At 47.3% G+C, this 18824-nt stretch overlaps 1 long non-coding RNA gene across 1 annotated transcript; it reads right to left on the bottom strand.

Annotated features, from left to right (window-relative positions):
- Positions 1-355: 355 nt before the first annotated feature.
- On the bottom strand, positions 356-12969 carry LOC110343721. The gene is made up of 4 exons (XR_002386036.2): positions 12854-12969; positions 5037-5078; positions 4684-4946; positions 356-755 (listed from the first exon to the last, which is right to left on the bottom strand). It is a non-coding gene; the product is annotated as an uncharacterized LOC110343721 (long non-coding RNA).
- Positions 12970-18824: the final 5855 nt, after the last annotated feature.

The following is an 18824-nucleotide window of genomic DNA, read 5'->3' as shown; positions in this document are numbered from 1 at the left end:
TGGGAGAACCGGGTGGTCGCGGCTGGTTCGGCTTTCGGGTAGATCCCGGCCTCGGGCCGGGTGTGGTCTGTCTTCCAGGAGGAGGAGTGGGGTTTTACTCGCTTGGTTCTGCGTTCGAGCTCGCTTTAAGGGACGTTTGAGTCCCTGCGGGAAAATGAAACCCCGCGGAACCTTGCATTCTAGCACGCGGCCACTTGCAGTTCCCGCCCTCAGTTTAGAAAGTAGCGCGTTGCTCTCTGGGACTTGTAGTTCTCCCCCAAGGTTAGGGAGCGCGGATCAGTTAGTGGGGGCTCTCAAAAGCAGATCTCCAAGGAAGTTAGAAATTAGATAAAAACAATGTACTGAAATACGATGATTGATACTTACAGATCGTTTTATTTGCTTTCTTTACAAAATAACTGAATGGCAACTTAAAAGTTATTTGGTCAGTAAGTATAGATCTTTTGTCTTAAGAGCTCCTTGATTGGTGGCCCTCGCCTTTAATCCCAGCACTGGGGAGGCAGAGGCAGGAGGATCTCTAAGTCCCAGGCCAGCCTGGTTTACCGAGTGAGATCCACGACAGCCAGGGCCCCTGTCTCCAAACACCCCCCCCCAAAAACGAGCAAAAACGATAAAACCTTGTTGAAGAAGCAAGTAGCTACTCAAGGATCTCCGAGCTCATCTGGTTCCAGGACTACGAATAGGCAGCCTGTTGGTCGTCCTCAGTCGGGAAGAGCCGTGTGGTGGTTGAGGAAGTAATGGCTTTGTATGCTTTGCTGCAACAAATTAGAGAGGAATTTCAAAACGCAAGGGCTGGAGCCAGGCCTGGTGGCACACGCCTTTAATCCCAGCACTCGGGAGGCAGAGGCAGGTGGATCTCTGTGAGTTCGAGGCCAGCCTGGTCTACAAAAGCTAGTTCCAGGACAGCCTCCAAAGCCACAGAGAAACCCTGTCTCAAAAAAAAACAAAAAACAAAACCCACGAAAGGGCTGGAGATTAGAACTGCCATTGGAAAGGGGCCCAATAAAAAGTGTTATTCATGTCCCACAAGTCTAATGGGGAGTCTCTGGTTTGTGAGTCTGTTCTTTTCTTGTTCTTCATTTTTGTTGTAGTTTTTGTTTGTTTGTTTATTGTTGTTGTTTTAGCTGTCCGGAGTTCTTAGACACCTAATAATTCATGAAGCAATATTCCTCCCCTAATATAGTACAGATCCCTCCCTTCTCTGTAGTAATGAGATTTAATACCCATCTACTTTGTAATACCATGGCTGCTAGGGAGTAAAACTGGTCTGGAGTTTTTCAACGCTGTCCTGGACCGGTGTCAGACCAACCTGGGTTTGTTGAACAAATTGGGTATGTTGTACTTTGTTGGAGTCCAGTAGTTCCAACAGGAGTAAGTAGAAGTAACACGTCATCCATTTTTGGTTCAGATAGGGGTGGGCTGCTGGATTGTTTTAGACCCAGGGATGATTATAAGACCTGAAATTACCGGGCGGTGGCGCACGCCTTTAATCCCAGCATTTGGGAGGCAGAGGCAGGCGGATCTCTGTGAGTTCGAGGCCGGGCTGGATCGATAGCCTCCAAAACAATACAGAGAAACCCTGTCCCGAAAAAACCAAAAAAAAAAAAAAAAAAAAAAAAAGAAAAGAAAAAAAGACCTGAAATTAAGCCGGGCGGTGGTGGCGCACACCTTTAATCCAGTATTCGGGAGGCAGAGGCAGGTGGATCTCTGTGAGTTTGAGACCAGCCTGGTCTACAAGAGCTAGTTCCAGGACAGCCTTCAAAGCCACAGAGAAACCCTGCCTTGAAACACCCCCCCCCAAAAAAGACCTGAGATTAAATATGCAACTTGGCATGTGGGGTAATTGATAGGGCAGCAAGAAAAAAGACCACTGGGGCATTCAAAATGGGCGCCATTAGGGACTTTAGAGTTGGAAATTGGCCTGGTGTAGTTGGGATGGCTGTACCCACAATTAGTATAAGCCAAGCCTGAAGGCCGGGCTTGGATGTGGAACCCTTGGCTAACGGGATTTTAGTTAAGCCTGGCCCCGAGTATGTTACTTGCCTTGCTCTCAGGCAGATCCAACACTTTTTTTTTCCTTAGGCGAGGCTGAATTTTAGCATTTTGTGGCTACTGTTTGTGAGGACAAGCATTTGAAGAAGGCGAGCATTGGAATCCAAGAGGTAGGTTAAGGTTTGGTTGGTTTTTCTAAGTAGGAATTTTATCATCCGAGAGAGGGACCAAGACTCCATATGGATGCAAGGTATGGATAGGGACAGAGATGTCTACAGCTGCTACCTCCAGGCAGATGGCTGTCTTTGGAGGAGGGAGGTCCTTGCTATTAGCTAACCATCTAAGGCCAAACTTTTGTCTTCCCCCACTTGTGAGGCCTTTAAACTCTGCTATTGATACTATTGTTCATCCTTGCTTTTTTCTGGTCTGTGTTCTGTTGGATGTCAGGGGACACTGGCTACTGAATGTGATGTAGTCAGTAGAGGTAGGGGACCACCATCAGGCTCCTGGGGAGGAAAAATTAGCACAAGATCAGTCCTGCAGAAAGAACTGGAGCCGGTCTTTCCAAACGCCAGTAACTGGCACTGGCTCCCTACCACATGCAGCTACAGTGCTGCTTGTTTCTATAGGAGTCATGACAGAATCAGAGGCAAGTACAATTGGGTTCTGTGTAGCTGCCAAGAAGTTATAGCCCTATCTGAACAATACTAAACTGACCTTCCTGTGCATAGCTCGTCATTTTTTCTGTGCAGCCTGAGCTGTCCTGGGACTTAGTCTTTAGACCGGATTGGCCTCAAATTCAGAGATTTTCCTGCTTCTGCTTCCTAAGGGCTGGGATTGATTAAAGGTGAGTCACCACTGCCCAGCTAGTCTTTTTTTTTTTTTTTTTTTTTTTTTTTTTTTTGGTTTTACGAGACAGGGTTTCTCTGTATTGTTTTCGAGCCTGTCCTGGAACTCACTCGGTAGACCAGGCTGGTCTCGAACTCACAGTGATCCTCCTTTCTCTGCCTCCCGAGTGCTGGGATTAAAGGCGTGCGTCACCACCGCCCGGCTCCAGCTAGTCTTATTGAGAACTGGCAAATGTCTTTAATCCCAGCACTCAGGAGGCAGAGGCAGGCTGATCTCTGAGTTCAAGGCCAGCCTGGATTGCATAGTGAGTTCCAAGATAGCCAGGGTTATGTAAGACATTCTGTCTTAAAAAAAAAAAAAGATTTGAGACCTTTTTGTATTTTGCAGGGCAGTCAGGTAGGGTTAGAGCTAGGACTCCGTAAAGGGGGAGGTGTTTTATAGTCGTGAGGACATTCTGAAGATGGGATTAGACCAGGCAACCTCTGATGTAACAATAATCAGGTGAAAGAGGGCCAGAGGAAGCCTCTCTCCCCAACCTGACTGGTGGGGGTCACAGACAGTAAGCCATCTACAGAAGAAAAGCAATAGAACAGTTAAGTCCAGGATTTGCAGAGCATCACTGGTGTGTGTGTGTGTGTGTGTGTGTGTGTGTGTGTGTGTGTGTATGGGGGGGGGCTGGCACAGGTAGAGAAAAACTGGATTTGGTCGTAAGTGTACCGGAGCCTCAATGGCGTCTCTGAGGGAAACCCCAGTCAGCGACAGGTCCCTGCATCAATTGGACGTTACTCTGGTAGTCCTTCAGGAAAGACAGAGGGAAGGCCCACCTGGCTGTTCTGGGATGAAAGGGAGCTGAGTGAGTTTACACAGTTTTCCAGCTGGGGCTGTTCTGTATGGGGGGGGGGTTAAAGATGAGGTAGGCGCATCCAGGCTGGGACACTCTCTAGACTAGCAGCTGTGGGGATCGGAGAATAATTTTGTGGGGCTGAGGTGTGTGGGTCTTTTGAGGGATGGGAGCAGATTCTCACAGAGGGTAGAGGAAGCTTTTCCCAGTCTGAGTTGGGTTCCAGGGAGAGTTTGATCAGAGCTTCCCTAAGGGTTCAGCTAGATCATTCGCCTCTCCAGAGTTCTGTGAGTGCTAAAGGGGTGTGGAGCTTCCAGGGTATGTTAAAAAGAAGAAGAACGGGGTGGGGTGGGGTGATCGCTGCAGTGAATTCTGGGCTGCTGCCTGGGGGGAGGTTGGGAGGACAATCCGAGAATTTCAGAGAGAAGGCGCTGGGGTAGAGTCTCTTGGTGGAAACAGGAAAAGCATGTACCCATCCCGAGGAAGTGTGGGCTGGAACCAAGCATATTTGTGTTCCTTTACCCAGAGCATAGTGTGAAGTTAGTTTGTAGTGTGTGGCAGGTAGGCGCGCTCTCATCTGGTGAGTGGGAAGAGATGGTGGTGTGTGTGTGAGGTTAGACTGGGCGTCAGCACACAAGCAGGTGTCTCAGGTCTGGGAGAACTGCTGGAGAAAAGCCGTGTCCTCCTGCTGGACTGGAAAGTACTGAGGAACGTGAGCGGAGTCTGACTAGCTGAGCGCAACAGTGAGCACAAGCGTGTGTTCCTGTTACAGGGCGTGGGGTTGGGTTCCTGGTCCTTTTTGCCTCTTGATGTGTGTGTGTGTGTGTGTGAGAGAGAGAGAGAGAGACAGAGACAGAGAGAGAGACAGAGAGAGACAGAGAGAGAGAGAGAGAGAGAGAGAGAGAGAGAGAGAGAGAGAGAGACAGAGACAGAGACAGAGACAGAGAGAGAGAGAGAGAGAGAGAGAGAGAGAGAGAGAGCAGCTTCCCTGGCCAGTTTACCTGACGTGTTATTAGCCAGGGAGATAATTGTCTATCCTCTTGGCGTCCCCTGAAGTGTACTACTGAGTCTGGGTCAGGAAGCAACACTGCCTCCAGGAGTCTCTGTAGATGGAGGCGTTGGCCGTGGCGCTGTCAGGAATCCCGTGTCTCCAGGTGAGGATGTCGGAGCGGATAATGTTATAGGCACACTTGGAGTCACTATAGATGTTGACCTGTTTCTCTTTGGCCAGGGTGAGGGTCCTTGTGAGAGCTGTCGGTTCTGCCTGTGGAGAGGAGGTATGGGGAGGCGGGGACTTGACCTTGATGAGAGTGTTCAGGGTAGGGGTGCGGGGTGTCCTTGGATAATGGCATACCTGGCTTGGGGGTGCAGCTGCCACCTGTGAACCAGTTCTGATCTGTGGGGAGGAGCAATGAAGGATGTGTAACAACAGGATTCATGGTAAGACCTCGGATCTCAGGGCAGGAATTAGAGGGGTGTATGACTCAGTGGTTGAGGGGTAGCAGGGGTGCAGGGGGCGTGGCGTAGGGGGAGGGTCCAAAGGTGAAGTTGGGGTCCAGAAGAAAGGCATAGAGGATCTACTTCCAAAATGGGGGTGAGGAGGAGAAGGCCGGCATGCGTGGGTGTAGAGTGGGCGTGGTAAGCAAGCAGCGGACCGGACTTCTGTTAGCTTCCGGACTCAGAAGCGCAACAGCAGCCAAGGCTCCCGAGCATGAGCCTCCCCCGCCCCCTGCATGAGCCTCCCCCGCCCCCTGCATGAGCCTCCCCCACCCCCTGCATGAGCTCCCACCCCCTGCATGAGCTCCCACCCCCTGCATGAGCACCCCCACCCCCTGCATGAGCCCCCCGCCCCCTGCATGAGCTCCCACCCCCTGCATGAGCCCCCCGCCCCCTGCATGAGCCCCCCACCCCCTGCATGAGCCCCCCACCCCCTGCATGAGCCTCCCCCCACCCCGCTACATGAGCTCCCACCCCCTGCATGAGCCCCCCACCCCCTGCATGAGCTCCCACCCCCTGCATGAGCTCCCCGCCCCTGCATGAGCCTTCCCCCACCCCGCTACATGAGCCCCCCGCCCCCCCATGACCATATCCAGTCGCTTCAACAAATAACCCAAGTGAGAACGAGTATCTCCTGCCTTTGATGGCCTGCTAGCCCTTGTCCCTGATTGGAGAAGAGGAAAAGAAAAGGAGGCCCGAGGGCATCCAGGGGCGGACAGCTCTCAGTGGAGTGAAAGGAACGGAACGGACATAGGTGGCGAACAATCCGGGTACAGACCCATGCCTTCTCTCTGGGTACCTGACAGCCCTAGGAACCCAGAGCACTGAGGCTGTGGATTGGCAGAGCTTGTCCGGAACAGCTGCCTGCCCCGGAGACAGAGGAGAAGGTCATCTACGTACTGCGCAAGAAAACTAGGAGAAACGTCGCGGGAAGCTAAGTCCTCGCAGGGCTTGACCCCAGAAGCCCCGGGACAGGCTACCGTGTAAGTAGGTTGTTGAGAGTTTAGAGTATCACGCTCCCTTACTGTGCACTCACTCTCCTGCACAGAGGAGTGGAGGCTGGGTACAGGGGTACAGAAAAAACAGGCTACGTTTAATTTGAAAACCGAACAGTAGGCAGTGCTGGGGATGGGTAGGTGAAAGGAGAATTGAGGGGTTGTGGACTCTGGCTTCATTGCTTTTCCTGGTCCTGGACCAGGCAGAAGAACCCATGAGGTTTTACTTACCCACAGGATAGGAGTGTGAGACGGTGAGTGAGTGGGAATTGGGAGTCCTGCCTGGAGAAGGTGATGACTGAGAGGCGTTAGGCCTACCCACGTATTTGGTGGTACTGAGTATTGTTCTTGTGTCATGTAGGAGGAGGGGTCTTTCAAAGAGACAGTGATAGCAGGCTATGGAAGGATTAGCAGTGTCCCACACCCTAGGGTGAACGAAGGGTAGCGCAGGATGAGAGGGGTTTTCAGGAGAGGATGCTCAATGTCTAGGTCGAGTTCCATGACTAAGAGAAAGGAGGAGGTTATTTCTATGAGAGGTATGTAGAGGCATTTAATTGAGGAGGTACCGTCCTAGGAAGGGTAAAGGATAATTTGCCATCACTATAAATGTACGTGTTAGAGATAAAAACCCAAATTAACAAGAGAGTAGAGGGTTGCTTCTGGGTCGTAATGGGGGCTCAAGACAGTCTCTGGAAATTGTAGAAGGGGAGGGGAACCTGTCTCCCTGACATTCGGTTAACAGAGAAAAGGAAGGGAGTCCTTGTCTTCAGGACAAAAGGGACTTGTCTCCCAACCACTATCCCTGTCACCCTGACATCAGATGAGCCATAGGTGCCCGGCTAGGGGAGGTGAACTCAGGCCTTCAGGCCTCTTCCTCATATTAATTCTATGAATGAATGGTGGGAAGTGGTGTCAGGGGTGGAGGAGCAGGGGGGGTTAACTGAAGTCCCAATGGACAATACACCTCCCAGTGTCCCCATTGTCTGCATGTGGGGCACGCCCATCTCAGGGGCCAGGGACTGGGGCCCCCATGTCAGACACAGAAGCAAAGAAGTCCACAAGCCTAGATCTCACTAAAAAATATGAAAGCCTGGGGCTGGAGAAATGGGTTGGCAGTTAAGACCTCTCTGTGGACCAGGGTTCAATTCCCAGCACCCACATGGCAGCTCACAACTGTCTGCAACTCCAGTTCCAGGGCTTAAGACACCCTCACTCAGATGCACATGCAGACAAAACGCCAGTGCACACAAAATAAAAATAAATGTTTTAAACCTGAAAGATCAAGGCAGTATTCCCTGCCCCAGACCACAAGTCTTACGGAAATGTCCTCCAACGAGAGAGAATTAACTAGATGAGCAGAGCCCTAGGGCACAGAATTTAAAGAACTCAGGAATTTAAAGACACAAAGAAACAGGTCAGTGAACTTAGAAAGAAATCAATGTCTGAGTGAATACCAAGGAAACACGAATGTAAGGCCGATGGGAATGACGAAAACAATCCAGGATTTGAAAATGGAATTCAACAAACAGAAACATTGAACATAACTCAAGCTGAAATGAAGATAAATTTCAAAGCCTAATAGCCCAACTAAAGTCTCAGGGAAAGCCTTAGAATTACAATGAATCAAGCAGAAGTCAGACTATCAGGACTTAAAGGTAAAACAGGGCTGTCTTAGGGTTTCTATTGCTGTGACAAAACACCATGACCAAGAAGAAAGTTGGGGAGGAAGGGGTTCATTTGGCCTCCACTTCTGCATGGCTGTTCATCACTGAAGGACGTCAGGACAGAAACTCAAGCAGGGCAGGAACCTGGAGGCAGGAGCTGAGGCAGAGGCCATGAAGGGGAGCTGCTTACTGGCTTGTTTTTGTTTTCCGAGACAGGGTTTCTCTATATTGTTTTGGAGGTTGTCCTGGAACTCGCTATGTAGACCAGGCTGGCCTCAAACTCACAGAGACCTAACTGCCTTTGCCTCCCGAGTGCTGGGATTAAAGGCATTTGCCACCAATGCCTGGCATGCTTACTGGCTTTCTTACTATGCAAAGCTTACTGCTTTCTTATAGAACCCAGGACCAGCAGCTCAGGGATGGCACCACCCACCATGGGCTGGGCCCTCCCCCATAGATCACTAATTAAGAAAATGCCTTACAGCTGGATCTCAATGGAGGCACTTCCTTAGCTGAGGTTCCTTTCTCTCTGATGACTCTGATAACACACAAAACCACCCAGTACAAGGGTGTAGACCAAATAAGTAAAGAATATGAAGGAAATGTATTACTCCAAGTGCCACATTAAAAAAAAATCAGCAAGAACACAAATGATGCATTTTAAAGTTGTAGGAAAACAAGAATAAAACATAAGCCCAGCAGACAGCAAGAAATAATAAAACCAGAGCAGAAATTAATAACAGAAAAAAAAACAATTCAAAGAATCAGAGACTCTAAGAGCTGATGCTTTGAGTAGATAAACAAAATCAACAGACTGTTGGCCAGCTGTCTAAAGAAAGAGAAGACTCAAATTAACAGAGCCAGAAATGAACATGGAAACTTTACAGCAGACATGAACAAAATTTAGAATATTATACGGGAATACTTTAAACACCTGCACTCCATTAAGTTGTAAAAACCTAAAAAAGATGGGTGAATTTCTAGATTCAGCCAAACCACCAAAATTAAACCAAGAAAAAGACCCATACCAATGAGGAAATTGAGACAGGAATAAAAAGCCTTCCTACTTGACTACATCTGACATCAACTGGGTACACCTTCGAGGAACTTTTCTTGATTGGATCATTCACTGGAGAAGACCCACCCTAATCTGGGCCACACCTTCTGGTGACAGCCCACATAAAAGGACATGGAAGAGGGCTGGAGAGATAACTCCGAGGTTAAGAGCACTGACTGCTCTTCCAGAGGTCCTGAGTTCAATTCCCAGCAACCACATGGTGGCTCACAACCACCTTGAATGAGATCTGATGCCCTCTTCTGGCATGCAGGGATACATACAGACAGAACTCTGTATACATAATAAATAAATAAATCTTAAAAAAAAAAGGACATGGAAGGAGGAAGTTTTGCGTTTTGCCGGCTTGTCCTCACTCTGGTACGTTCGTCCGTTCTGCTGCTGAGGCATTCCTTTGCTGGTGTTAGGACCTGCTTCCTCAGGATTCCATCATACCCTGAAGACCAGCTGAGACAGACAGCCTTGTGGACTGAACAACTACTGGATTCCTGGACTTTCTGTCAGGAAACAGCCATTGTGGGACTAGCCAGACCACAACCCGTAAACAACTCACAATAAATCCCCCTTTAACATATATAGATTAATTTTTTTATCAGTTTTGTTGTTCTAGAGAACCCCAACTAGTACCCAGTAAAGACACAACAGCAGCAACAGGAATGCATAGGTCAATGTTCCCAATAAACTAGGATTAAAAAATCCACAATAAAACACTTGCAAACCAAATACAGACATACATTAAAAAGATCATGCATCATGGCCAATTTGGATTTATCCCAGAAATGCAGGGATAGTTCAATATACATAAGCCATTACATGCAATAAATCATATGAACATCATAGTACATGTAGGGCTGAAGGCAATAAATCCCAACATAAGAGCTATGTATTAGAAACTGCAAACAGAATCATTTGAAATGGAGAAAATCTTGAAGCAATCCTATGAAAATCAGGAGTGAGATGTAGCTGCCTACTACCCCCACCCCTTTTCAACATTCTGTTTAAAGCACTAGCTGGAGCAATAATGCAAGAAAAGAAAATTAAGGGCTACAAATAGGAGAAGTCAGACTACCCCTATTTGCAGATGATATGATAGTATACATGAGAGGTCTCAAAAATTCTACTAGAAAACTTCTGGAAATGATCAACTATTTCAGCAATGTGGCAGGATCAACTTGCAAAAATTAATAGCTTTTCTGTACGAGAGAGAGAGAGAGAGAGAGAGAGAGAGAGAGAGAGAGAGAGAGAGAGAGAGAGAGAGATCATGGAAACACTACCATTCATAATAACCTCAAAGAAACTAAAATATCTAGAAGTTAAACCTAATCAAGGAAGTAAAAGGCTTCTACAATGAAAACTTTAAATTTCTGAAGAGAAACATAGATAAAGACACTAGAAAGTGGAGAGACACCCTGTGTTCACAGATTCGTATAATAACATTGTGTGAAAATGACCATTTTATCCAAAGTCTTTGCATATTCAACACACCCAATAAATTCCCACAATGTTTTTCACAGCACAGCAAAAGCTATTCTAACATTCATATTGAACCACAAAAGGCACAGACTGTCCAAGCGATCCTGAGCAAAACAGGCAAGCCTCATCTATGTCAACGACACGGCCGCCCGAACAACTAACTACAGCACAGTAGAGGCGCTAACATGAAGGAGAAAATCCCGCGGACACCACTCCAAGACAAAGAACTACAGGCAAGCAATGACTTCTGAGAGAGGGAGAACTAGCCCTCCCTGAGGATGAGCCCCCTAACTGGTCATGCTATAGCAAGTGGGCGGTCTTTCAGACACATGCACAAGTAACACGAGACAGGCTGAGCATTCATATATTTATGTGTTTATGTGTGTAGCAACAACAAAGAAAGAGACCACGGATTTGAGAGAGAGCAAGGGTACGGATAGAAGGGGTTTAAGGGAAGAAAAGAAGGGAGAAAATGTAATTATATTTTGATTCCAAATTTTAAAAAACCTAATTAAGTAACTAAAGAAGAAGAGGGGGGTATTTTTAGCTCATAGCTGGGGGCATTCTAATGTGGTGAGGGTTTGACTCAAGAGGCAGAGTGGTGAATGTCAGGACTTTTCCCTTTTCTCCTTTTTATTTGGTCAGGCAATTAGGGTGGGTCTTCCCACTTCATTTACCCTAATCTGGACTGGATAATCCTTCACAGACTCGCCCAGAAGCTAACGTCCTTTTTTAGACATGCCTACAGGCTAGCCCAATCCAGACATTCCCTTATAGACAAGCCTAGAGGCTAACCCAATCCAGATACTCCCTTACAGACATGCCCAGAGGCTAACCCAATCCAGACACTCCCTCACTTCCTTATAGACATGCCCAGAGGCTAACCCAATCCAGACACTCCCTTACAGACATGCCCAGAGGCTAACCCAATCCAGACACTTCCTTACAGACATGCCCAGAGGCTAACCCAATCCAGACACTCCCTCACTACTTTATAGACATGCCCAGAGGCTAACCCAATCCAGACACTCCCTTACAGACACGCCCAGAGGCTAACCCAATCCAGACACTCCCTTACAGACATGCCCAGAGGCTAACCCAATCCAGACACTCCCTCACTCCCTTACAGACATGCCCAGAGGCTAACCCAATCCAGACACTCCCTCACTTCCTTATAGACATGCCCAGAGGCTAACCCAATCCAGACACTCCCTCACTTCCTTATAGACATGCCCAGAGGCTAACCCAATCCAGACACTCCCTCACTTCCTTACAGACATGCCCAGAGGCTAACCCAATCCAGACACTCCCTTACAGACACGCCCAGAGGCTAACCCAATCCAGACACTCCCTTATACACTTGCCCATGATTCTAAAGACTGTCAAGTTGACAATATCAACCACCACATAGGGTGTAGTGGCACAGGCCAGAACTCAGCAAGCAGAGGCAGGGGATCAGAAGTTCAGCGTCTTCCTTGGCTCTATAGCAGGCTTGAAGCCAGCTTGGGCTACATGAGATCCTTTCTTAAAATGAAAGGGAGGGAGGGACTCTACAGACGATTCAGCAGTTAAGAGCTCTTGCTGCTCTTTCAGAGGACCTGAGTTTGGTTCTCGCTATTTCCGTGAGCCACTTACATCTGCCAGTAACTCCAGATGCAGGGGATACAATGCTCTCTTCCGGCCTGGGAGGGCACACGCACGAAAGTAACATTAAAAACACATGAGCACACACACCTCTCTCTTCTGATGCTCTCCCCCTTCTCCCAGAGTGAAATACTTTCTGAGCTCACTGTTTAGTGTTCCTGGTTATAGAGCTGATAGCTGAGAGGAAGGGCCGAAGCGTCTCTCGTCAGAATGTCATAGATACAAGGCTGTCCCTGTTTTGTTGTAACAAGCCTTCATTGCTACTTAAGCAGCCGGCCTCCCAAAGACTCTAGGACAGTGGTTCTCAACCTTCCTAACGATGCAACCCTTTGATACAGTTCTTCATGTCGTGGTGACCCCCAGCCATAAAATTGTTTTCGTTGCTCCTTCATTTTGCTACTGTCATGAACCGCAATGTAAATAAGTATTTGTGTTTTCCAGTGGTCTTGTGGGGTCACGACCCACAGGTGGAGAACCTCTGCCCTAGAATCACTTAGGAACCAAGTCAGATATCAGAGCTCCCAGAACACTTTTGGCCTCTGGTAAGGATGAAACTGCTAAGGGTTCCAAGGACATTTCTTGTTGTGATTATTTATGATTAATAAAGCCACCGGAGATCAAAATGCAAAGCTAGCCACAGCCATAGAGCCAGGCAGCAGTGACACACAACTTTAATCCCCGAAGTCATACTAGCTAGTCATAGAGGCCAGGCGGTGGCGGCACACACCTTTAATCCCAGGACAAGAAGCAGAGGAATCTCTGTGAGTTCAAGGCCTCACTAAGCTACACGAAATTGATACCATTTAAAAGAGAAACAGCTCACACAAAGGTGGTCCTAGCTCTTGGGATCACACGCCTTTAATCCCAGCTGTACGGAGTGGAGACTGGAGTGATGCGGCTGGGCGGAGAGAGGAAGATAAGGCTGGAAGAGACAGGAACCCAGAGGATTGCAGTCTCAGGTGAGCTTGTAACGGTGGCCACACCCTTTGGGCGTGGCCTCAGGCAGCCGGGAAGGGAAAGAGGGAAGCTTGAGGCGTGGCTTCCCTTGGCGCATTTCTTCAGGAGAGTCAGCCGATCCAGTAGGAAGAGCAGAGAAACGCTCCCGCGGCTCTTTGTATTGTTCTGTGTTATTGTTCCCCGATAAACACCCATTTATCGTTTTATCTTGGGTCTAGTGAAGTCATTACACCCTCGCCTTCACTGAGGCTTGGTGGAGAGCAGCGCAGTCTGCATCGCCCTCAGAGGATTCACGGAGACAGGATCACTCATTTTGGTCTAATCTTAAACTTGAACCCCAGTATCTGTCTCTAGGTTTCTATTATTCATGTTGCAATTTCTGGTTTTAGTCAAAAAAGAAACTGGCTACATTTCTCTCCCGTCTTTTTACCCTAAACTACCTCTTCAGTTTCTACTTCCTGTCCTTATCATCCCTTAGCTCTCTGAAGAGCAAACCCTAACTGCCGTTGTGGGATTGGGACAGAGACTGGGTGTCAGGCGGGGCATTCCTCCAGAGTGCCCATCTAAAAGAACTCAGCTGTCAGAGGGAGGGAGGAAAGGGAGTTCTTCCCTGGTGTCTGGGCGGGATTTAAAACGTCCAAATCAAGGCTCGTTAGAATCTCTGTGGGCTCACCAGAGCTTCTGTACACAGGACACTCTTCTGAAAGTGGCCAGCGGAAAACTCGCATTGAAATGTAGACTTGGCTCAGCAGGTAAGAGGTCTGCTACACCAATTCGAGGATCCGGCATTCAGAAATCCACCGCCCATAGATATCAGCCAGAATTCACTACATTCGTGCCTGTAACCCCAGCCTTTGGGGGGGGGGGGGATGAAGATCGGAGGGCCCCTGGGGCTTGCTGAGTGTTAGCCTAGCTCTAGGTTCCGAGATATCCTGCCTCAGGGAAAGGAGACAGGGCAGTGACTCTCAGCCTTCCTAAGGCTGTGAGCGTTAACACAGTTCCTTGTGTTGTGGTGACCCCAACCACAAAGTCACTCCAGTTGCTACTTCATAACTGTCATTTCGTTACGGTCATGAATCGTGATGTGTTTTCCGACGGTCTTAGGTGACCCTTGTGAAAAGGTTGTTAGACCCTTAAGGGGGTTGTGACCCACAAGGTGGGAACTGCCAAAGTGGACAATGGTTAGAGTTGTCTGACTTTTGAATACGCATGCCTGTATATGCGTGTACACATACATATGATATATCATTTTTGAATACACATACCTGTATATGCGTGTACACACACATATGGTACATCATACACAAAATTAATTTTTAATTAAAGAAAATGCAAAAATAACTTTGCTCATTGATTTTTTTTGTTTGTTTATGTTTTTTTGCTTGTTTGTATTAAGGAAGTCTCAGTATGCAGCCCCTGTTGGCCTGGAATTCACTCTGCAGACCAGGCTATTCTCAGATTCATAGAGATCACCTGCCTTTATCCCGAGTGCAGGGATTAAAGGAGTGAGCCATTATGCTGGCTGCAGATGGTTCTTATTTATGAACGAGCATGGTCGGTTTCAGGAAGGGCACACAGTCACACCCAATTCTTGTTATAATCTAGAGTTAAATTCGCTCAAGTGGCTGAACTCACAGCTTTGGGCCGGGAGTGTCATCAGCAGAAGGCAAAGCAGCTAATACTCACACTAACGGTCATTATGCAATAAGAGCAATATAGAAACAAAGAGGATTGCTAACCTCCTCCAGCTAACCTATACAAAATAGTTAACGGATCTTAGAACTGCTAGATGTTATACATTTGCCTGAGCAATGAGTCACCATTAAAGTCCCAGAACATTCTAATACAAGTCCTGAAGAAGCAAAGATCATAATTGGGCTGGTGAAGCAGGAAAAGCAGCTACGCCGTATAAAACCACCAAGAACACTAAGGGTGGAGAAGACAACAGAGACAGTTTGCAGCAGCTCAGAACTCCGTCTCCCTTAGCTGGAAATATGGAGAAACTGGATCCCCCGAATGAATACAAGATTGTTTTTCAATAGCCTCATAGGGCGCCATGACCTGCTAAACATGTCAGAGAGCCACCAGCTCCAAATGTTGAGGATTAGCTGGGCAGAGCGCCCAACAGCCCAAAGTTTGGGGCCTCACTGTGGGAGTGCATTGCTTGGTGAACTAGAACCAGCCACCAGCGTTCTGTCAGCCTCAGTTTCCCCACATAGCAAATATGTGCTCGAGTAGAAAGTTCAAATCCTCTTAGCCCGAGTATTCTTAGTCCAGAGAAATCAGATCTTTAATGCTGGCCCGACTCTTGTACTGAACCACTAGGTGGCCCTATATGGGCAGAAACAGACGAAGCCCCTCTTTCCTAAGACTGTTGGTCTGCATGCTTTTACTTGGTGATTTTACACAGCACGAAGCTGCCAACACCATCTTTTGTAGCTGCTTACGTGGGACGATGTCTCAGAAATATTGGTCAGTGTGAAAACAGGCTTGGAATACTATAGCCCTGACACAGACCTCTGTCCCAAGGCACGCACACTCAATTTCAGAAAGCTTTGCGTGTCAGCTTGATTTAGGAACCCTAGCACCCTGCCGAGGCTTGATTTGAGCGTGCCTTCTGGAGAACAATCCTATGTGAGCTGGAGTGGCCTAAGAGGGGAGTAGCTGTCATCGATGTGGGTGAGCTCCATCAAACTGGAGACCCAGAAAGAATAAATGAAGGTGAACTGATCTGTTCTGTAAAATCTGGGACAGACATTTTCTGCTGCCTTAAACATCACACCTCCAGGACTCTTGAGATTTGCATCAAGAATCCTTAAGTTTTCCAGGATTTTGAGGCTTCTGGATGTAGACTGAGCCACCTTATAAATATCCCAGGGTCTCTAGTTGGCAGATGGGTTGAAATGTATCTCAGCTTCCATTAGCATCTTAAAGATATTGTGACTTATTATAAATTGTGTGTATGAATGGTTTGCCTACCTGCATATCTGTTCGACACACGTATGCCTGGTGCCTATGGAGGACAGACGAGTCCATCAGATCCCTTGGAACCGAAGTTACAGGTGGATGTGAGCTGCCACATGGGTGCTGGGAATCGAGCCTGGGTCCTCTGCAAGAGCAGCCAATGTTTTTTTAACTGATGAGCCATTGCTCCGACCCCTCATCAGCTTCTGTAGTTACATGATCCTAATTCTCCTGGTACAATTGATGAACTCTTACCCAAACTAACCAAAAGATAGCAGACCTAAAGTAATGAGATTTGAGATGGAAGAGGACATTATAATGGATGACCATTAAGGAATACTTGAAAAAGAGCATTTTCCAATACGTTTGAAATCTACAAAAATGAACAAATTCCTAGATGCATGTGACCTACCAAAATTAAATCAGGAGGCTATAAAGAACACAAATAGAACTATAACGAGCAATGAAATTAAGGCAGTAATAAAGAGGCCTCCATTTAAAACAATAAAACCCAGGACAGCATGGATTCACTGCTTAATTTGCCAATATTTAAAGATGAACAGCCTGGTGTGGTGGCTCACGCCTCGAATTCCAGTACTCGGGAGGCATCCGTCGGCGGACCCCTGAGTTTGAGGCCAACCTGGTCTACAGAGCCAGTTTGAGGATAGTCAGGATTGTGAAGAGACACCCTGTCTCCAAAAAACAAAACATTAAGAAAGAACCACTACCAGTTTTCCTCAAATTGAAAGAACCATTACAAGCTCATTTTACAAAGACAGTGCTACCCTTATTCCGGAACTGGATAAGGACACAATGAAAGAAAGCAAATTTGGAAAAATTTCATTGATGAATACCAAAGCAAAATTCTCAATGAAATGTTTGCAAACCAAATGGAAGATCACATTTAGAAAAAAAGACACACCATGACCAAGTTAGCTTTATTCCAGTGCAAGGAAGACTGAACACATGGAAAGGAAAATCATAGTCAGAAGTACAGAAACCACTGACCAGAAAGTGTAGCCAAGACGTAGAACTATAAATTCAGTAAAAAAGATGGTTACAAAACCAAGATGGAGGGCAAGTGAGATGTTTCAGCTGGTAAAGGCCCTTGCCTCCAGTGTTGACAACCTCAGTTTAATCCCGGGGACCCACACGGTAGAAGAAGAGAAGTCACCCCTGCAAGTTATTCTCTGACCTCCACACTCATGCCATGCCTCTTTCTCAACAAATAAATTAATTAAAAACAAAAGTATTAAGTTTAGTTCCCTGTGCATTAACTTCTTCAACCATAAGTTTTGAATAACAATAATGTTTATCTGACAGTGCTATGATGATTAGGAGCATATTAAAAGTGATTCATAGGATATAACATACATTGTCAACATTATTTAATTAGGGGCAGTGAAGATACAAAGGAATCTAACCCGGGGCTGGAGAGATGGCTCAGAGGTTAAGAGCACTGCGGGTTCATCCGGAGGTCCTGAGTTCAATTCCCAGCAACCACATGGTGGCCCACAACCATCTGTAATGAGATCTGATGCTTTCTCCTGGAGTGCAAGCATGTACACAGAAAAAAAACTGTATACATAATAAAATTATACATATATATATATATGAGAAATCCAACTCATGATTCTTGTATTAGTCTGTTTTTCTTTGGCATACTAAAATGCCTGAAATTGGGTGCTTTATTAATGGAACTGTTTGTTTATATCTTAGGATAACCTCAGTCTTGTTATATGACTAAAGATGACCTTGAACTTCTGATAATCTCCCAAGTGCTAGAACTAAAGGTATGCATCATCATGTTTATTCAGTGCTGGACATTGAACCCAGGTCTCATGCATGCCAGGAAAGCACTCTGCCAACTGTGCAGGGGAGGTGGGCTACCTGTCTTATAGTTACATTGTTGTGTGTGACTTGGCATTAAAAGTTTAATTGTTTCTCTTGTCAATAACATTGGCTTCACTAGCAGGCTTGGAAGTGGCACTTGACTTTCTATAAGCCAGCAGTCCTCAACCGTGACCCTTTGATATAATTCTTCACGGCACGGTGACCCCAACTATGACCCTGTGAGAGGGGTGTTCTGCTCCCAAAGGGGTTACAGCACGCAGGCTGAGAACCACTGCTGTAAGTAGCCAGGGTTCCATTTCTTTCCAAAGACTTGCTGCTTGCACAGGAGTTTGTCTCTCCTGCTGTATGCCAGCACATCAAGGGAAGGCACAGGTTTCAAATGAAGCTGCTGTGGTCTCAACCTGGTTTGGCCCCTCGGAGAGTGATGGTGAATTTTGATGGACACTGTGGCAGACATGGGGGTGGGGTGGGGTCTTTAGAGACAGCAGTGGAAGAATTGTTAAAAAAGCAGGCCAAGTCAGGACATGTCCCTCGGTCCATGCTCCCTGCTGGTCTGAAGGACCTCCACCTTTGCCCGCCATTGCGGTGGGAGCCCTTTTCTTCCAGCATGCCTTCCATCAGAACATAGGCCATGGCGTTGGTGAGCGGGTCAGCAAAGGGAGGCTTCGAGACAGATGAAGTACAAATGAGACCAAGAAGCGGTTCCTCACCTGGCAGGGGCCAGTGGGACAGGTCCACCTACTAGCTGTTGGCCTGGAGCTGGGGGCTCAGCCTGGCGAAGCCTCAAGTTGCTCCTCATGGATGGCCTACAGCTATTGGTAAGCTATGGCTCCACCGGACAGACTCTCAGTGTCTGCTGGGCTTCACTAAAGTTATCAGCAGACGAATGTGCATTGCTTGTGATTTTTTAAAAAAGACACGCCCAGGTGCTAGACAGACCCTGTGGGTAAGAGCACTGTGCAAGTGAGAGTTTGGATCACAGCCCCCCACGAAAAGCTGGGTGTGGCGGCACAAACCTG

The sequence above is a fragment of the Mesocricetus auratus genome, unplaced genomic scaffold (assembly GCF_017639785.1).
Source record: "Mesocricetus auratus isolate SY011 unplaced genomic scaffold, BCM_Maur_2.0 Super-Scaffold_100015, whole genome shotgun sequence".
Taxonomy (NCBI): Eukaryota; Metazoa; Chordata; class Mammalia; order Rodentia; family Cricetidae; genus Mesocricetus; species Mesocricetus auratus.
Note: the sequence above shows the minus strand (reverse complement) of the source record. Positions and strands in the feature narration are given on the sequence as shown.